This window comes from Cynocephalus volans, chromosome 2, assembly GCF_027409185.1.
Source record: "Cynocephalus volans isolate mCynVol1 chromosome 2, mCynVol1.pri, whole genome shotgun sequence".
NCBI classification, from domain to species: Eukaryota; Metazoa; Chordata; class Mammalia; order Dermoptera; family Cynocephalidae; genus Cynocephalus; species Cynocephalus volans.
The window spans coordinates 133,199,331-133,218,121 of record NC_084461.1 but is presented as its reverse complement, the minus strand read 5'-3'; the positions used below and the strand labels follow the sequence as shown (position 1 = coordinate 133,218,121).

Sequence of the window (18,791 nt, the reverse complement as noted above, 5' to 3'; positions counted from 1 at the left end):
CTGAACGTAATCCTGTTGACTCAGAAGCATAAATAATGCACTAGTATGTCCTCTCCTCACCACCCTATCATGCTAAGAATAGCACCAGCTACCCTTTCAGGGATTCCAAAGGGAAAAGGGCAGGGCACCAAGATGGGGACAAGCAGGGAAAGACGTCACTGGGCTGTGGACTGTCAAGCACCCTCCCTCCAAACCCATAAGACAGAGGACCCTGGAGGTCAGAGCTGAAAGGGCTCCTAGAGGTCACCTGGTCAGAAGTTCTCGAGGGATAAAGGAGAGGCTTAAGAACATGGCACCTCCTCCCCTGACTGTTCTATCTCTTCCTCCTCCCCTCTGATGCCCATCCTAATAAAGCCTGTACCCCCGTGCTCCTCCCCCTCCTTGTCATGGGATGAATAAACATAGAATGGGTGGGTCCCCTCTTACGTGTTTGATACGTAAAACTTTGGAGAGGAAAGGAGAGTCTGTAGATTTTAATTAATTTATTTTTTAAGTTTAAAAATGACTGAGCTAGAGCAATACTTCTCATACTTTCAAGTACACAGGAATTATTCAGGGATTTTGCAAAAATGCTCATACTGATTCAGGAGGTCTGGGGAGAGGCCTGAGATTCTGCATTTCTAACAAGCTTCCTGGTGATGTTAATACTGCATTCATGAGCAATACTTGGAGTACAGAAAAACTAGAGTATTTCTCTATGAAACGTATGGGGAAACTGAGGCCCAGAGAGGAAAGGGGAAGTGCCCAAGAGCATAGAGGAGAGCTTGGCTCACACACAAGCCTCCTGACTGCCATCCAGGGCTTTGGCTCTGGGGGGTTAGGGGTTAAATGGAGGTGCTCAGAGTGGAGTAGAGGACAGGCAGCCATTATAGGCAGTGGAAAAAGGTCCAGGGGCAAGCCTTCATTCGGGCAAAAGCAGAACCTCGTGGGGTGCAGACTACCACAAGGAATAAAAGGAAATAAGAATTCACCTGAACAGAGGCACTCAGCTCAAGTGGCTGCAGCCTTCTACCCAAGAACATGCTTGCATTCAAGTCTTGCTAAACCACCAGAGGCTTCCTTGAAGGCAGGATGCATCAGGTGGCCTTGAAAATGCAAATGAGATCCAGGAGCGGATGCTACCAGACGGCCCCATGCACTCTGCCTTCAGTCATCCATGAAGCGGCTGGGAGAGTGTGGAGGGGCCCACTGATAGCACTATCAAGATGAGCACCCAAGGGAAAGATGAAAAGAAAGGAGATAAGACCAACTTCCCAGACCAGTACCAGGAATGCTTCTCCTTCCTGGGATCCGCCTTAAACCCCTGCACAGGCCCCAGGCCCTGCATGAGCAGCCCACTGTCCACGACCCCACCTGCAGCTCCCCTCGGGTGCTTCACCCTCCCTACACTCCAGCCATGCTGGCCCTCCTTCAAGTGCTCAGGAAATATGCCAAGCACGTTCTCACCTCAGGGCCCTTGCACTAGCTGCTCCTATTGCCAAGAACCCCTTCTTCCCTTACCCCCTCAGCTGTGCCTTTCTGACCACACTTCTCATCCTTTGGGTCTGTTTACAGGTCTCAAGGAGGACTTCCCAGCCCTAGGAGATAACATTCCCCTGCCACAGCACCCTTTGCCCCTCCTCTAAACTTTCATTAGATTTGTAATTGCATCAGTATTTGTTTTAATGTCAGTCTTCCCAGCCCCCGCAGGGCAGGGATCTTGGCTGTGTCCATGCCCCCATGCCTAGTACATAGATGGGGCTCAATAAACATGCTGACTGAGTGAAAAAACAAAGGAATCAAACACTGCTCAATCACTACTGCAAAGCCTTCTGCCTCCATGATTCCAGTGACCTCGCTCACTGGGAGAAATTGTACAGCACTGGGATTTACAAGATTATCTGCATATACAGGCCTCTGCTCTGCTGCTCCCCAGCTGAGTGGCTTTCACAGGTCACATCACCTCTCTGAATGGGGTCTCCAGCGCTGTTTGTCAGGTCTAAATGAGAGAAGGAATCTGAGAAAGGCTTTAAGATGTACAGAGTTTTAATTGACAGCATTACTCTGTCAATGATTGAGGCCCAGAGAGGGAAAGGGCCTCATTCAAGTCCACACAGCCAGAGTATGGTGACACCAGACCCCCTGGCACAGTATAAAGCCAACAGCTGAGCCTCAGGCCCACCCAAGCTCAGTGAGAGCACCATCTGCCTGGAGGCTGGGCAGGCATGGAGGAGGGAAAAGAATGGGAGGCTGGAGCATTCAGCCTCAGGCGCAGGGCCAGGGTGGGGTGGGCGGAGCCCCAGCAGGGACTTGAGTGGGGCCTGGCAGCTGGGCATGGGGGAGCCAACTGGCTCCAGCTGGGTGGTGGCTTGCTTTGTCCCCATGCACGTGACACAGTTTATTTTTTAATCAGCACCCTCCCCATCTCCCAACTCCATGTGCCCTCCCAAAGGGCCTATATTGGGAATTGTGTCCTGGTTGAGGCCAGGACCACCTTGGGGACCAGTGGGAGGATCTCCAATTTCACATCTCCCTATGGGGCCCATAAGTACTAAGCAGCCCAGAAGGCAAGACAGGAGGCCCATGGATGAAGGGCTTTCTCCTGCTTGTGTGACATTGGGCCAGCTTGGCCTCTCTGGCCTCAGTTTCCCCCATATACACAATGATGGGGTGTGCCAGACTGCATGGGAGTTTATCACAGCTCAGGCACTTGGGATCCACTTAAGCTCCATGACATTAACAAGGCCCCATCGTTACATCCTGGCAGAACCTTCCATCCCACAGTTCCTACAAGGCACACTTGGTCCTCCCTGACCTACTACCTGGGGAACAGGGGAAGGGAAGAAAAGAGGCTGAGCTGGTTCACGAGGCAATCTCAGAGTCCTGGACCCCAGGCCCAGTGAGGCTGCTCCTTCCAGGACCAAGAGACAGAGATGATGAGGATCAAAGAGAAATGCTGTGCATTCCTGGGCCAGTGGCTTGCCACTCTGAGCCTCTGACACTCTAAAGTGGGAGAGACCATGTTGTGCAATAGTTAATCATGCAGTGTTTAGGGCCAGACTGTCTGGGATTGAATCTGGCCACTTACCATCTGTGTGACCTTAGGAGCTCACTTAACCAACCTCTCTGTGCCTCAGTTTCCCATCTGTAAAATGGTGATAATAGTACTTACTTCATGAAGTTGTTGACTTACAAAGAACTCAGAACACTCTTGGCACATAGTAACAATAAATAACTATTTTTCAAGAGCTATTTCCTTTATCCATCACGCACTCCTAGTCTCCAAGAGATTTCATTCTAGAGGATTAGATGCAGGGGTCTCAGGTGTGCCCACTTTTCTATCCGTGGGGCTCATCCAGCCCACCCCCTTCCTTGGCCCCTGACACCACAGTGTCAGCCCCTCCTGCTGACCCATATTTTTGGTGTCTACTGAGCTCTTTCACACTAATGATCCCCTCAGATCCTTACTAGTTCATTTCATAGCAGCTCAGAACTGATGCCTGGGACCCAGAGGAAGCAAGTGATTTGTCCAAGACCACCAGCCAGTTAACTAAGACTGGAGGTTCAAGCATCCATTCCTGAAGCTCAGTCCAGGCCATTTTCCACTGTCCTTGTGCCCATTCTCCCACTGTCAAAACCTTCTCCTAGACAAACGTCAAAAAGTAACCTATAGTGAGATATGACAATTCTGAGCGATGTTATTTTAACAGAGGTCAAACATGATAATACTATTCATAAGTCATAACTCACTTTTTTAAAGCACTTATCATCATCTCATTTAATTTCCAGAACGACAGTACAAGATAGGGTCGATTATTGTTTGTATTTTATAGATGAGAAAACAGAAACCCAGAGAGATTATATAACATACTTAAGACCTCCCAGCTAGCCAGGAGGGGAACCCCGAGATCCAACCACAGAATCTGTGTATTAGTCATGCCGGAAGCAAGTAACACAGGGGTAGACTGAATTTTGCCCCACCTGCAGCATCCCAGGGAGGCTGGGCATGGTAGTGTTGGGGCAGGGTCAGCACAGTACTATACTATGCTGCCTCTGCAAGTGGAAAAGATGAAGCTAGGATGGTGGAATTTCAGGCACCAGCCAGTTGGTAAAGAGTTCATTCGAGAGAGAGAGGGCTTTTGTAAGCTTCTGGAATTACAGGGCCTGGAGTCTGTTACCATGTTGACTCCTCCTCTGGCCATACTGAGTAGCAATTGAACCCTAATGTCCAGGGACAGTTCACAAAGGACTCTGAACATACACACACACACACACACACACACTAGCACGCACGCACGCACGCACGCATCTAACTCAGCAGAGCCTCTACACAGGCAGGCCCAGCCAGCCCTCCGACCAGATCTCAAGCAGACCTGCTTTGGGTCTGCCGTCCCAAAAGCCACCCCTCTTCCCCAACCCTAGTTTAGGCCATTTACCATCCTCTAGAACATTCTTCCTCCCAACTAAATCATTCCCATTCTTCTAGGCCCCAGTTCCAGATATGCCTCCTCCAGGAAGCCTTGACCACTCCTTCAAATAATATTCAGGTCTCCCCTCTAATGTCACCTCCTGAGAGAGGCTTTCCCTAGCTACTAACCCAAAGTAGCCCCTCTAATTGCTCTCCATTTTAACAGCATGACGTTTTTTTCATGCCACTTTTATCTATCCAAAACTATTTTGCTGATTTATTTGCTTCCTTTTTTCTTGTCTGCTTCTCCAATTAAAATGCAAGCTCCTTAGGGGAGGGACCTGTCTGTCTTGTGCACTACTATAACCCCAGTACCTAAGCACCCACCCCACCCTACTGCTAGCCTGGGACACTGAAGTCCATAGAGGGCAAGGATTCACCCAAGGTCACACAGCAAGCGAGTGGGTGGCAGAGGTCAGCCTAGTGCTGCAGCCCAGGGCACTGGGCCTGTCCCCAGCCCCTCCCCAGCTGACCTTGAGCTGGCCTATCTTGCCCCTGCCTCCTCACTACAATGGGGGCCAGAGCCAACAGTGCCCCCTCCACTTCCCCAGGGGCCAGGGGTGCCCCAATCTGGGCAGCCCTGCATGCTTCTCTTCAGTCCCTCCCTTCCTGGCACCAGTGGCTCCGATGAGCTCATGTCTGCAAGCCTGGGAGCTGCCCTGAAGGAAAAGGTGCCTCCCAGGCCAGGCCCCAAGGCCTGGAGGTATGTTCAGCTTTGTGGGAGGGCAGCCCTGGCAAGGTGGAGGGGGTGTGCTGACCCTGCCCAGCCCACCTCCCAGAGCTGTGAAGTGGGCTCAGAGGGACACATCAGCCCTGGAGATGGGGCACAACTAGAGATGGAGAGGAGATGAAGAGGCTCCTCCTATGTTCCTCCCCACTCTCCAGATGCTCCACTGTCACTTGTACCCCCTCCCACTTATCAAAAAGTTGCTCTTTCCCAAGGAGAGGGGGCTCTGCTGCCTTCTACCCACAGAATCACCCTGGTCAAATCTCTTCCCCTCTTTGGCCTCAGTCTCCCCAACTCTAAAATCAGAGATTGGATACAATGCTGATTGAAGAGTCTAGTGATCAGCCAGGACCAGGGACCTAAATGCCAAAGGTTGGCACCCCCTCCCCTCCTTAGAGGAAAGGGAGTGGATAAGGGCAACAGCTGACAAGGGAAGGATGGAATTAAAGGCCTTATTTTAACCATGTCAATGCTGATTACAACCACAGCTAAGTTTAGGTGCTAGTTGGGGGAGTGGGGTGGCCAATGGCTTGCAAAGTGGGGGCAGGCCTGAAAAGGGGAAGCTGTAAGCCAGGGCAACACAGCAGGAAACAGTTTACCGGGGGGAAGTTTTCTGAATATTAAACTAGCATGATCCTAGTCCATCCCCCTCATTGTACAGATGGAGAAACTGAGGACCAGAGAGGAGGAGGAACCAATCCAAGACTTCATATGCAGACAGAGGCAGAGGACATCCCCACTAAGCAAACAGGCCATTTTCAGCTCCCTTGAAGGGTCTCATCCTACTGCCTGAGGTAATATTGTAAGTCGTGGGAGGAGCAAATCATTTTTTCAGTTTGGCTCTGCCCCCAACATGGGATGGGGGCCAGGCCTGGGCTTAGTGACAGGGCAGGCTGGCACCAGCAAGGTTTCCAATCCCTTGCCCCAGTCAGTGTACCCTAGTCTCCCCATCAGCATCCTATCTCACCCTCCACTTTACAGTGTGACAGGGGGTGGGGCACCCTCTGACTGTCCCTACAGCCACCACCAGCACCACTGTCTCCAATGCAGTTGCACCTTCAGGAGCCACCCTACCAAACCTCTCCCTGAGAGCCAGAGAGAGCAAAGGGCTTGCTCCAAGATCACACAGCAAGTTGGTTTATTTCAGTGCCACCTGCCATTCGGGATAGGGTGGGCAGTGGGGAATGGGGCATACTCTGCTTCCTTCTCAGCTCCTGTCCCTTCCTTCTAGACAACCCAGACATGGAACACAGTGAGGTCCCTGTCCCCATCCAGAATAAGCCCATAACAGAATGACGTAGGGGGAGGAAAGGAGACCTCTTCCCCGAAGTTTTCAAAGAGGTCTTGCCGGGGCCCTGGATGGAGCCCCCTGATTCAACAGTGGAGTGGTTAGAAAGGAGCCCCACCCCCCACTCATTTCACCCCTAGGACCTCCATTCTCACTTCGGCAAATGGGCCCAGTGTTGCTGGCGATGTGGAGCTCTTAGGACAGCTTCCGTCTCCCTGAAGGCACTCAGTAAAGGCCTTGACTTCCCAGGTGGGGCTTGCGCCCGGTGGCCCTGGTGGTGTGAGGGCGGTGTCCTGCCAGCTTCGCCCGCACAGCCAGACGCCGGCGCCCCACCCGCGAGAACGGGGGCGGGGGACGCGGGCCCAGCACACTCCGTTCCTGCTGCCCCCGTAGCGCCCATGTTGGTCAATCCTGGGCAGAGGCCAACCCGCCGTTTCCCTGGGTCTAGCTGGTCCAACTTTTCCCAGAGCGGGCTGGGGGCGCAGACCCTGGGCTGTTGCCCACCCGCGAGCCCAGGGCTGCCCCGGCCCCGCCATCCGCTTGCGGGGAGGGGCGCAAGTGCTGGAGCCCCCGCGCAGCCTCAGAGAACAGCTTCCCCGCGTCAGGGCGTCCTCCCACTCCTCAGCTGCTCGAGACCCTCGACATCCCTCCTGCCCCTCACCGTACAGATGGGGAAACTGAGGCCCCGAATGTAGAAGCGACTTGGCCAAGGTCACCCCGCGTGCGAGGACTGGAGCCCAAATATGCCACCTTCTCCTGGGCGACGCTGGGAGCAGCACAGGTGGGAAGGGGTGAGGCTGTCTCGGCGCCCGCACCCCTGCCGGGCCAGAGCCCCTCACTCACCTCCAGCCGCAGCGCGCGGTCCCCGAGCTCCCGGGCGCCGCCGCCTCGGCACACCTGGCCGCGTCCGTCAGTGCGCCCCGCCCCGCGCCGGGCGCCCGCTCAGCACCGGCCGTCCCCTGCTAGCCTCTGCCTCCGCCGCCACCGCCTAGCGGGCTGCTCCGGGACCCGGAGCCGGGAGCCGGGAGCCGGGAACGCCGGGCTGGCGGGCGAGCCGCGCTCCTGCCGCCCGCTCCCCGGGGCCCTAGCGCCGCCCCTCCCAGCCCGGCCCTCGGGGTGCGACTCCCTCCTCCACCCGCTGGGCCTCCCGGCTCTAGGCGGGTCCCCCCCTCCCCCCCTTTCCTCTCGCCATGCCTCGCTTTTTGCTGCTGGATTGTCTGTCTCTCCGTTTCCTCATCATATTCTGCTCTAGGTCTATCCTTCTGTTTTCTGTCCCACCCAGTCTCTTTCAGTCTCCCCATCCATCTCGTCTCCCCCTCTTTTTTCTATCCCTCCCACTACCCCCTTTTAAACCTCTGTGAGTCTGTCCCCATAGCAGACATCGCCTCCCATCCCATTTCCTTTCAGACCCGGATGCTGTACCCCCTCAGGCCTATATTTCCCCCTATTCCTCAGCCCTGGTAACTAGAATAACTGTGTCCCTCAGTAGGACTTAGGCAAACGGGAGCTGAGAAGGGTTGCCACCTCCCCACCAGCCTGCTACTGTCCCTTCACTTAACAGTGGGTCAGCAACAAGGGCAGGGTGCTGTGTGGCCTCTCTGGGGCTTCCGTTCCTCAACTTTTCATTGAGCTAAATGTCATTCAGCCTGAGCTGCGCAGAGCCTTGTGGCACTGCTCAGTGTGCATGGGAGTCTCGTGGGCATGCTATCAGAAGTCGGTTCCCACATTCCCCCCATGGGAGGGGGGGCGATGGGCTTGGAAACAGGACTGAAAACAAGCACTCTCCATACCCCCCAACAATTTTGAAGCAGAACCACACGTGGAAAAATTCTGGCTGGGTTTTTACCAAAGTTTCCCTGGGTTCCCCACCCCTTCAACCAGAATAGTTCCACTTTCACCTGTCTTCTGTATCGAGTTCTGTGTTTAGATTTCTACTAAAGGAAGTTAGAAATGTGCTGATGTAAGTCCATCCCACCCAACCACCCAAGATTTTGTGAAACCCAGACCTGCAGGTGGCCTTAGTTTGGGACATCCCTGTCCCCAGTGGGCGGGCTCACTCACAGAGTGCTGGAGGTCAGGTGACAGAGGGGACACACCCTCCCTGACAGCGCCTGTCCCTCTGCTTGGCCTCATGGGCTTCAGAGAATTCCTCTGCCCCTGTGGCTGCTCTTGTCCTATTGTGCTGGGGAGGGATACAGGGAGGGGGTCCTGGGGATTGGCACCAGGCAGGGCACTGCCTGCCCTGAGAGTACTTGTGCTGGGGAAGTGGCTGCAGCCCAGCCTGTGGGAAACCAGGAAACAAACTGTGTGGGTGAGAGGGAAAGAGAAAGAGAGGCTAGGATTACTGTGTGGGTGGTATGAGAGAAAGAGATGGGGAAGAAGGGAGAGAAAGTGGTTCAGTCTGTACGTAGGTGTGTGATAGTGGGTGTGCAAGAGTGGATAGCCTGTAGGAGAGAATGTGTGAATGCAAGAGATGTCAAAGTGTAGGTGTGTAGCAAAAGAAAATGGAGAAAAGAACATGCTATTAACCTGTACCTATGGAACAGAATATGTGTGCTTGTGTGAGAAAGTGTGCACGTGTCTGCTGGAATATTTTCAGGGGGTATTGTAGCTCTGTAAGCAAATGAGACATGTGACAGGTGTGCATGGGTGAGGAGGCCTTTGGGAGGGTGTGTGCCAGTGAATAACCCATGCATGGATGTGCAAGTGTCTGAGGGCATCATGTGTGTGCAGATGTGTGAATGTTTGCATGTGAACATGGTGTATGTACATCATGTGTGTATACAAGTGTGCTTGGGGAGGTGTGCAAGAGCATGTATGTGCAAGTGCACATTGAACCTGTGAGCAGTGCTCACACCATCGCCCTCCTGTTAGGGTCACTGTGGAGTGGGGGAGCGGGAGGGGGCAGCTTCCTGCCCAGCCTCCTGCTTGGTCTGCCCTCTCTCTCACAGCCTGAGAAGCAAGGGCCTTGTCCTTGCCCAGTGATCACTGTCAGCTCTTAACCTGGGCACACGTTCCTCTGCCTCAACAAGATAGATATGGCCAGGGGCAGGGCTCATCTGACCAGCCAGACCCACACCCCATCCCCATCCCAGAGACTCAGAACACTGTCCACTAGAGTGGGAAAGACCTCCAAATCCTCTAGACATCCCTTTCCCAGTAACAAACGGCCACCGGCAAAGGCAGGGCTGGATCAACAGTGGGTTCTGGGTCTCCCCCAGCGCCTCAGAGGGGAAGGGAATGTGGCTTGGCAGAATCCCCTGCCATCTCCCAGAGCCTGAACAACCTTTTCCCAGCCCCAGGTGGGTGGAAGAACACAGCTGCTACTTTGTCTCCATGGAGACAAGGCAGCAGAGAGGGTGGCTGAAAGCATGGGCCTAGACCTCCCGGGATTTAAATCTCTGCTCCTCCACCCACAGGCTGTGAGACTTTGGCAATTCACTTAAAGTCTCTATGCCTTAGTTTCCTCATCTGTAAAATGGAGAAGAAAAGCATGAACTTCACTGGGTTGTTTAGAGGACAAAATGAAGTAATCCATACAAAGCACCCAGCACAGTGCCTGGCAGCTAACCTGGGAGGCAGAAGCCCTGGGTTCCAGCCCTAGCTTTGCCACCAATTTATTCTGTGACTTTGGACAAGTTGCTTGCCAGACTTTGAGCATCAGAGTTTCCATCTGCCCAATAATCTCAATGAGCCCTGCCAGTTATGACTTTGTGGAGAGACCAGCTAAAGTGTGGGGCTCTCTTGGTGAGCTGTGAACCAACTAGTGCTGGCTCAGGCCTGATCATGAGCCCTACATTACACTTTCCTTCCCACATATATTCTCCCAAGTTGGCAGCAGCTGATGGCAGGAAACTTGAGCTATAGGCTGCTGCCCACCTCATCTCTCTGCAGCTCCTACACCTCCAGCCTGTCGAGGATGCCGTTCTGCCCTGCTCAGCTGGTACTCAGGCCTTAGAGAAATGACACCGGTACCCATCGACCCCAAATAAAGGTCTCTGCAGTGCCTAAGACAGAAGATGCTGTGGCCCATACTTAAAACTGCCAGGGAGCACTCAAGAGGCAGGTATAATTGCACAAGGATAGGTATAATTGTGTGAAGATGTTTATAATCCTGTGGTAGTGACTGGAGGAAGTTTGAAAAGGAAGCCCTAATCCACTAATAACCTGGCATCCCCTCAAGCTTTCTCCCTCCGGATCTCCGGGCAGAGAGAAGGGACTCCGGCCACTCCCTTTCCCAAGGGAGCAGAAAAGCCAGTGTGGGCTCTGATTCAAGACCACCTGGATTTTGACTCTCCTGCAAGACCCAGTCTCCTTCCTGCCTCCACCTCCAAGATGTCTTCCCTGCCCATTCCATCCTCCTGAGGTCACTCCTGCCTTCTCTGTCCCTAGAAATGTTTGGGCCAGAACTAGATGACCAATTGTCTGGATGTTAAATAGAGGTGTGAACTAGACTATTCAAGGAAGGAACATGATCATAGTCTCAGCTCTGGCACTGACGGTGTGACCTTGGGCAGGGGACTTATATCTCTGAGATTCAGTTGCCTCATCCGTAAAATGGGGAGAATAATACCTGCCTTGAAAAGCTAGTACAATAAGAAAAATAAGATGCTATCAAATGACCTAACTGAAGTAAGATGCCAACAGGGTTCATTAAAGATATTCCGTTCTTCTCCCTTCTCCATCCATTGTCTCTGCCACTCCAGGGTGTCCACAGACAACACTTTACCTTTACAATTCCAGAATAGAGCACGAGCCCCATATTCAAAAACCATGATTGAATCATGGCTTAGCAGCTTGCTAGCCATGCATCTTGGACAAGTCACTTACAGTCCCTGAGCCTCAGTTTTCTCATCTGTATAATAGAGAAAATAACAGTATGTCCCTCACGGGGACTGCTATGAGATTAAATGAAGTGATACTGGTAGGGCTGGCCAGTTATTTTGCTTGGTAGAGCATGATGCTGATAACACCAAAGTCAAGGGCTCAGATCCCTGAACTGGCCAGCTGCCAAAAAGAAAAAAAAAGAAAAGATATGGGTAAAGCTCTTAGTACAGTGGGCTTAGCACAAAGGGGCCTGACAAATAGTAGTAATTGTTGAGCTGATGATGATAATTTTAATTATTATCACATCCCTCACATACTTATCTAGATTACTCAAAAATTTCTAAAACATTGCCACATCTAAGATTGTTGCAACCTCTCAACAGCTCAACAAGGCAGAAAGGGATCATGTTTTTATTTTATCTTCACAGATGAAGATACTGAAGCTCACCAAGGGGAAGGGATTTGCTAAGGTTGGGCTAGTTGGCATCTCAAAGGGTCCAGAACTAGCGTCCTTGTCTCCTGACCCCAAGCCATGGTCTGTGAGGGGGAGGGAGCAGGTCCTGGGAGCTTCAGGCTCTAGGGGACTTGGATTTGGCCTGACCCTGGTGTGAGGGTCCACCTCCAAGTTCAAGAATGCTGGGCCACCCTGGGCTCCTCCCTCTTCCTGCTCCCAAGACAGTGAAGGTCTCTCCTTGCTCGCTGCCCAGCTCCTACCCAATCCTGGGGAATTGGGAAGAATGGTGGCCATGGAGGGTGATCAGAGCCTGGAGAGAATTATTTCAGAGCAGAGTGGGCAGGAAGGCTGGTCAGATGCCAGCTAGGGCGTCAGTGACGCCTGCAGAGAAATGAAGTGTTCCTTCAGTTTCCTGACGCACAAGCCCTCCCAGGACGGTGTCCCCCGCACGCCCTGTACCTCTGAGATCTGCTGGCAGTAGCTCCTGCCTAAGCTGAGCATGGCCCAGCTCACATCCTCCCCATCTGGACCCACTTCAGCGTTTCCAGGGACCCAGCAGTGGAGGTGATTCAGTGTGCATTTCCCTGTCCTACCCTGCTCCGTGACTCCAGCCACCCATGGGAAAATGATCATCATCCCTTCCTTCCTTCCTTCCGTGCCTTGCACACCAAGCTCTCCCCACACGCTGTCATTGGATCTCACTGCAGCCCAGGTGATGTGGGTCCTGGCTTGTCATCTCTAACACATGGGAGGCCTAGGTGAAGAATGTGGGCCCAGACCAACCACTAACATGCTGAGTGACCTCAAGCAGTCTCTTCCCTACCCCTAGGTGTGTTTCCCCATCTGTAAAATCAGGAGACCAGATTAGATCAAAGGCTTCAGTCTCTATCTCATAAGCTCCATGAGGGCAGTGACCATGTCTGTTTTGTCCAGTGCTGCTTCCCAGCAGCCCTAAATGGCTGGCACTCAATACACTTAATGAGGGGGTCCTGTCCCATCAGTCACTGGGAATGCGTGGTCATTTCTTACCACTAATGATTAAGGGCAGGCAAGAGCGAGAGATGGGCTTTTTTAAAACCAAGCATGGTAATGTGGGTTTCTCTCACTGCCTTCTCATGCGCCCTCTTTGGCAGAGAAAGGAGTGGGGTTAGATGTGGTGCAGCTGGAGCTGCCATAACACACAGCCTCTCCTATCTCTCCACAGCTGTTAATCTGGGCATGCCTGCGGAACTGTGATGGATTATGCATCATGGGAAAATATGGTTGGGGCCACAGCATTAAGGACCTGTGGGGTCCCCTGTGACTCTGGCAGTCTAGGAAAAAAGGGATGCAAGCTTACCTGGTTTCTGGACCACCCTGGGCCCAGAGCTGGGGCCGGGGCTGGGGCTGGCTGTCATCACCTGCCGAGCTGTCACTGCATCCCAGTCTTGGCTGGCCCTGTTGCCATGCTGGAGCCCCCCTTTTGCTTCCCTGGAACAGATGGGTGGCTCGATGCCCAGGGCTCCAGGCAGCTGTGGCACTCCTTGGGTGGCTCTGCAGGCAGAGTTGTCCCCGCTCCTGCTGGCCACTTCGTCCTCTTCTAGGTCCACAAGCCCTGCCTCTCCCTGAAGGCCCTCCTCGACACTGCTCTCCTCAGCATCCAGAGCCAGACATCTATAGCTCCCATCAGGAATCCGGAAGGCACAGTGGGGAGGCCTCCCTTCGTGGGGTCTGAGGGCTGGGGGTGGGAGGTGAGGGCCTAGCATGGTGCTGCCTCTCCTCAGCAACACAAAGAAGCTGGCCCCTGGGCCACCTGTGTGAGTCCTGGCCTCTGGGGCCTCCTCTGGCTCTCTGCAGCTTCACCTTCCTCCGCTGATTTGCAGAGTTGGGGCGAGGGGGAAGATAAGTCCTTCCTGGGCTGGATGGAGTAGTGGACCCCCAGTCCCTCCTTTTTTTCAACACGTCTCTGGTGTGAAGACCCCTTCAAGGTGATCTGTCTGCACAGGGAGAAAAAAAACAACGCATGAGACAGTTCACTGGGTGTTCCGGGCTGAATTTCTGAGAGCTGTCCATCCTCAGGTGGCCCTGAGAGCTGGCTGGGGTTTGAGGTGCAGGTCTCACACTCCACGGGGAAGTGTTTCCCAAGCTTTAGTCATTTGACACCCCAGATTTTCAACATACCCTTATGCCACTTGACACTTTATTTACTTAATATTTTTCCTTCAATCAACTTTGAATAACCTACCTCTGTTACTTTAGACTTGTCTTAAGCAATAATTGCAGGAAAACCACAAGTATATCGTGCTAAGTCATTTTCTCCATAATGCAAATTAAATAAATGTCCAGCTACTTAAAAATACTTTTCTGGGCACCACCTAGAAAGAATTCTCTCACCTCCCACCAAAGGTACATATACCACAGGAATCACAGAAATGGTGGAGCAGGAGATGCAAGGCTGGAGATAGGGACCCTCTGAGGAGGTTGCGCACCTGGAGAGGCGGTGCAGCGGTGTGCTTATGCACCCAGGCTATGAGTTAGAATCCCAGCTCTGCCACTTTTGTGGTGGTCAGGAAGCCACACGACCGACCACTCTGAACCTCCACTTCCCTTGTAAAATGGATATGTTGTATCTCCAACTTAGTGCTGCATTGAGGATTAAATGAGAAAATGCATGCACAGGACTTAGTACCGTTTCTGAACCATAACTTAGTACATGTTGGCTATGCTTTCATTCCACAAAAATTTCTTAAGCTCCTTTATATTCCAGATACCATAAAAAGTACTGAGGATATAGCGGAGAATAAAAAAGATACGGTACTCTGGCTCTTGAAGGCTTCAAATCTGGTGGGGAAAGCTGTGAATGATAACAAGAGCAACAATAAACTAGTATGATTATTTATAAATGTTAAGAATGAAGATAATCCAGGAGAGAGGGGATGGAGGCTTCCTACAAGGGACGAAGAAGAGGGGACGGATGGGAGAGGTACTTGGGCGGGAGGCTTGGCTGGGCTTGAGACAGATGGAGAGTGGGTGTGGAGGAAGGGGTGGAGTCTAGGATGAGCTGAGCTTCCTAGCTCTGGTGGCAGAGGGATTTCATTAATATAGATCAGAAATAATTGGGTAGGAGCAGGTGTTCAGTGGAGCAGGGAGATGAGCTACATTTTAGATTTCTGGGGGAGATGAGCAGTGCGTAGTTCCACAGGGGGGCGTGGAGAACAGGGGAGAGTTCCAGGCTGGGAACAAAGGTTTGAAAATCATTTGTGGAGGCAGAAGGTGGAGGTGGACGAGATCCCCCAGGGTGGTCAGGTAGTGCTTAAGACAGGCCCAACAGTCAAAGACGCTTGGAAGGAGACCTTGGAATTAACAGATCTTGCTCAAAGACTGGATTCCACCACTACTCAGCTGTGTGAACTCTGGCAAGTGTGAACTCTCCGAAGATAACTCACTTGTCTTATTGCAAAATGGAGAGAGAAGAACCCCCTCCACATACATTGGCTGCCCCACGGGCAGGAGGAATCCTGAGAATTGTGAAAGACTGAGGACATGGGTGACCTCAGGGCCTGGACTGACCTCAGCTGCTGTAGTCAGGCACTCCACACCACAGCAAGCTGGGTGAAGGCCTTGGCTTCTTGGCTGCACCAGGAGAGTTAGGTAGGCAGGCAGAGAGATAAGCACATTACCAGGCCCCAGGGCAAATTAGAGCCAACCAGGGGAAAGGCAAACAAATGTCAGGATCAGAAAGATAAGCAGGCACCTGTTACAGCAGTCTCAGTGGCAGGAAAATTGGGAAAAATAATCCCACCTTCTGCCCCAGGGGGAGAAGCGGGGCTCACAGTATTTGGCAGCTATTCCATCCTGGGTTATTCACTTAGGTTATCACAGTACATTCTCACAACAACTCCATGAGAGAGGTACTTTATTACCATCCCATTTCAGAGGTGAGGAAGTTCAGGCTCAGATAGCTGAAGTGACTTCTTGCCTAAGTCACACAGGGCTGGGATTCAAACCTAGCTCTAACTCTTCAGCCACGGTGGTGGACACAGAGACACAGAAGAGATGGCTCCAGGCCCTCATTCCTCTTCAGGTGCTTTCTCATTCACCAGCTGCTGCCAGGTTTCTGCCATTCAAGTTTCAGAGGATCTCAGAATCTCAGGAAGGGCCAACAGCATTCTGAAGATATCTAACTGGCTGTGTGACCTTGGGCAGGTGCCTTCTGCACTCTTGAGTCAGTTTGCGTAAGGGCACAGTGACGAGATTGAGCCAGATGATGCAGGAGGTCCATCCAGCCCTGGCATTGCAGCATCCCATGAGTCGAAGCACTTGCAGCCACCCCCTCCCCAATCCCACCCCCACGGAGCCAGATGGCAGGAGGCAGAAGGAGTGGGCGCGGGGAGCAGGGCTCCTCTGACTCCCTGCAGGGGCTTTGCCTCACTCTCTCCCTGCTTCTGTTTTGCTGTATTTGACAGCAGCCACGGTTTCCAGGAAAGAAGAGAGAGGCGGAAAAGTTAACTTTCCGCCACCCACACAAATATTTTTGGCCGGCGTTGTCTTCATGCTGCCAAGCCAGGAGGGAGGGGTTGGCGGGGGCTCTGCAATTCAAGGCTTCCTCCCAAGGAGGGAAGGACTCCCAACCCAGCTGGGGGGCGTCTGGGTGGGCCCTGTGCAGGCCTGAGCCCTGGAACACCCACCCCTGCCCAAGAGCCGTGGGGCTCAGGACCCATAGCCATAATGGTAGCTGCTGTTTACTGAGCACCTGCTAGGTTCTGAGCCAAGCCCTTGACCTAACACTCCCGGGAGGTAGGCAGATGAGTGCAGTCTACAGATAAGGAAACTGAGGCACAGAGAGGCAAACACTGTCTCCAGAGCCACACGGTGGTGAGTGGTGAAGCAGGATGTGAATCAAGGCTGCTGCAGTCTGCTCTTGCCCACTGCTCTCAGTGGCTGCAGACTCTGAGCGACCCCCACAGCCCCTGAGGTTGCTGAGCTCAGACACAGCTCAGGTAGCAGAACATCTGTGTGGGCAGATCTCCTCTGTGGGCGGGAGAGGGCCTGCTCCGGCTTCCACAGAAATGGGAGGAGTCCTACAAAACTCTGATTCCACATCCCTCCAATCCATACCTCTCATCTGGCCACAGGCTCTAAAACACCTGAGCCTTCGCAGGCAAAGAACCCACCAAACACTCTGTCCCCATCTAGGGGCAGAGAACTCTTAGCTCAGAGACAGGGAAGGACATGCCCAGGGTGGTAGGGCAAGTCAGAGGCAGCACAGCCCTGGAACCCAGGCACCCAGACACTCCAACTTCTGCTTCTCAGGTACACCCTGCTCCTCCTCAGGGCCCAGTCTCCCCTTCTTCTTACCCTTTACCTCCCATGAGTCCAAGTGGGGGCCCTGAGACCAGAGGCCCAGCTAGCACTAGGTACTACACAGTCTGAGGGTCTGCCAAGACATACCAAGGGCTCCTTCTGTGGTTGGCTTCTGCAATGGGCAGGCCCAGGGAATGTGGCCTTTGGACCTTCACGTCCCTTCTGCTGCTGTCTATGTGGTGGGGGAAGAAGGGCACTGACTTTGGAATCAGATCTGGGTTCCAATTCTGACTCTACTCCCTGGTGGTTGCCTGACGTTGGGCAAGTCTCTTATCTTTCTGGCTTCAGTTTCACCATCTGCAAAATAGGGCTTAAAACAGGAGCTACTTTCTAGGGTTCTTGTGGGGATTAATAGAGAAAATATAGGCTCATTCTTTCACTCAGCAGGGAATGGGAAAGTACTGCTGAGTGCTGCTCACCTGCTGGGTTCCATGGATGCTTGGGGAGCCTGGCATTCAGGGTCCTGAGTGGTTGGTGTGCACAAGCTGCAGTGAGAATAAGGCACAGTCTGGCCTCCCTCTGATTCTCCATCATCTACAGTGTCCCCACAGGCCAAAAGAGCCTGTCTTATGGCTACAGAGAAAGGCAAAGGGAATGAGGGGTGCTGAGCATCAGGGCTTAAGTAGATGCATTGCAGGGGTCAGTATGTGGGGTCCTTATTTTAACTCTCCCACTAACTCAGAGTCATGCTCAGAAATCACAGAATCTGATTTTATAGGTGGAAGACTAAAGTAGGCTGAGAGAGGAGAAGCAGCACAGGAAGACTAGACCCTAATTCTTCCAAAGGCCCTTCTTCCAGAAGTCTCCCCACTTGGCCTCCCCACCTGCAGTCTCTTTCTGTCTCCATCCTCTACAGGGTCTGATCTATTTTCTTAAAGTGCATCTGAGTTGCTCACCTGCTCAAGAGTATTCCATGGCTCCCTATTGCTCATAGAATAAAGCAAAATTGCAAACAAAGGGAAATGCAGATTGAAAGGCAGATAATCATTATTCTTGGCTGTGAAGGATGAAGGATGGCTTCCTGGGCTGATGGTACATTAAGGCCCAGGGAAGGCAAGAAAGCAGGACCATTGGGGATGGATTTAGAGAATGACACTGGCTTGGATAGTTTGAGATTAGGGCATGTACGGAAAGGCAGAAGGAGGAGAGGCTGGGGGAGAAGGTGGCCAGGTGACAGGCTTTGACTGCCTGGACTCTCTCCTGCTGGCTGGAGAGACCATAAAGGGGACAGCTCTGTAGGATTGGGGGAACTGCAGCAAGGACAGAGCAGAAGTAGGAGACTGGAACAAGGGCTGGCATGCAGGGATCCTTGTGAGAGGAGCATTTTGGAACAATTTCCTCAGCACCTGGCACAGTGCCAGGCACATAAAAGAATAACAATGATAATAACTGACGTTTACGAAGTGTTTATTGTCAGGTGCTATTCCAGATACTTAGTATGCACTAACTCATCTGCTCCTCATCACAACCCTATAAGGAAGGTTCTATTATTATCCCCATTCTACAGATAAGGAAATCGAGCTGACATGACTTGCCAAGCTCACATGGCTAGTCAGTGGCTGAGTCAGGGATCACATCCTGAGAGCCTAGCCTCAAATATCACTGTTATCCACAAGGCTATACTTAGTAGTATAAGTAGTTACTGAACGATCGAATGAAAGCATGAATGGATGAAAGAGAAGGATAGGAAGGTGGAAGGGTGGAA

General features: G+C 52.5%; 1 protein-coding gene across 2 annotated transcripts in view; it reads right to left on the bottom strand.

The window, feature by feature from the left end:
• The window catches only part of SYNPO (synaptopodin), a 30,689-nt gene extending 22,619 nt beyond the window's left edge, over window positions 1–8,070 (bottom strand). The window contains exon 1 of one of the 2 annotated variants that reach the window (XR_010022670.1): window positions 7,306–8,070. The gene's annotated coding sequence lies outside the window, so the exon portion shown is untranslated. Of the gene's footprint in view, window positions 1–7,123; window positions 7,149–7,305 lie in introns of those variants that run through there. The other variant, XM_063087537.1, reaches the window with a different exon arrangement.
• Window positions 8,071–18,791: the final 10,721 nt, after the last annotated feature.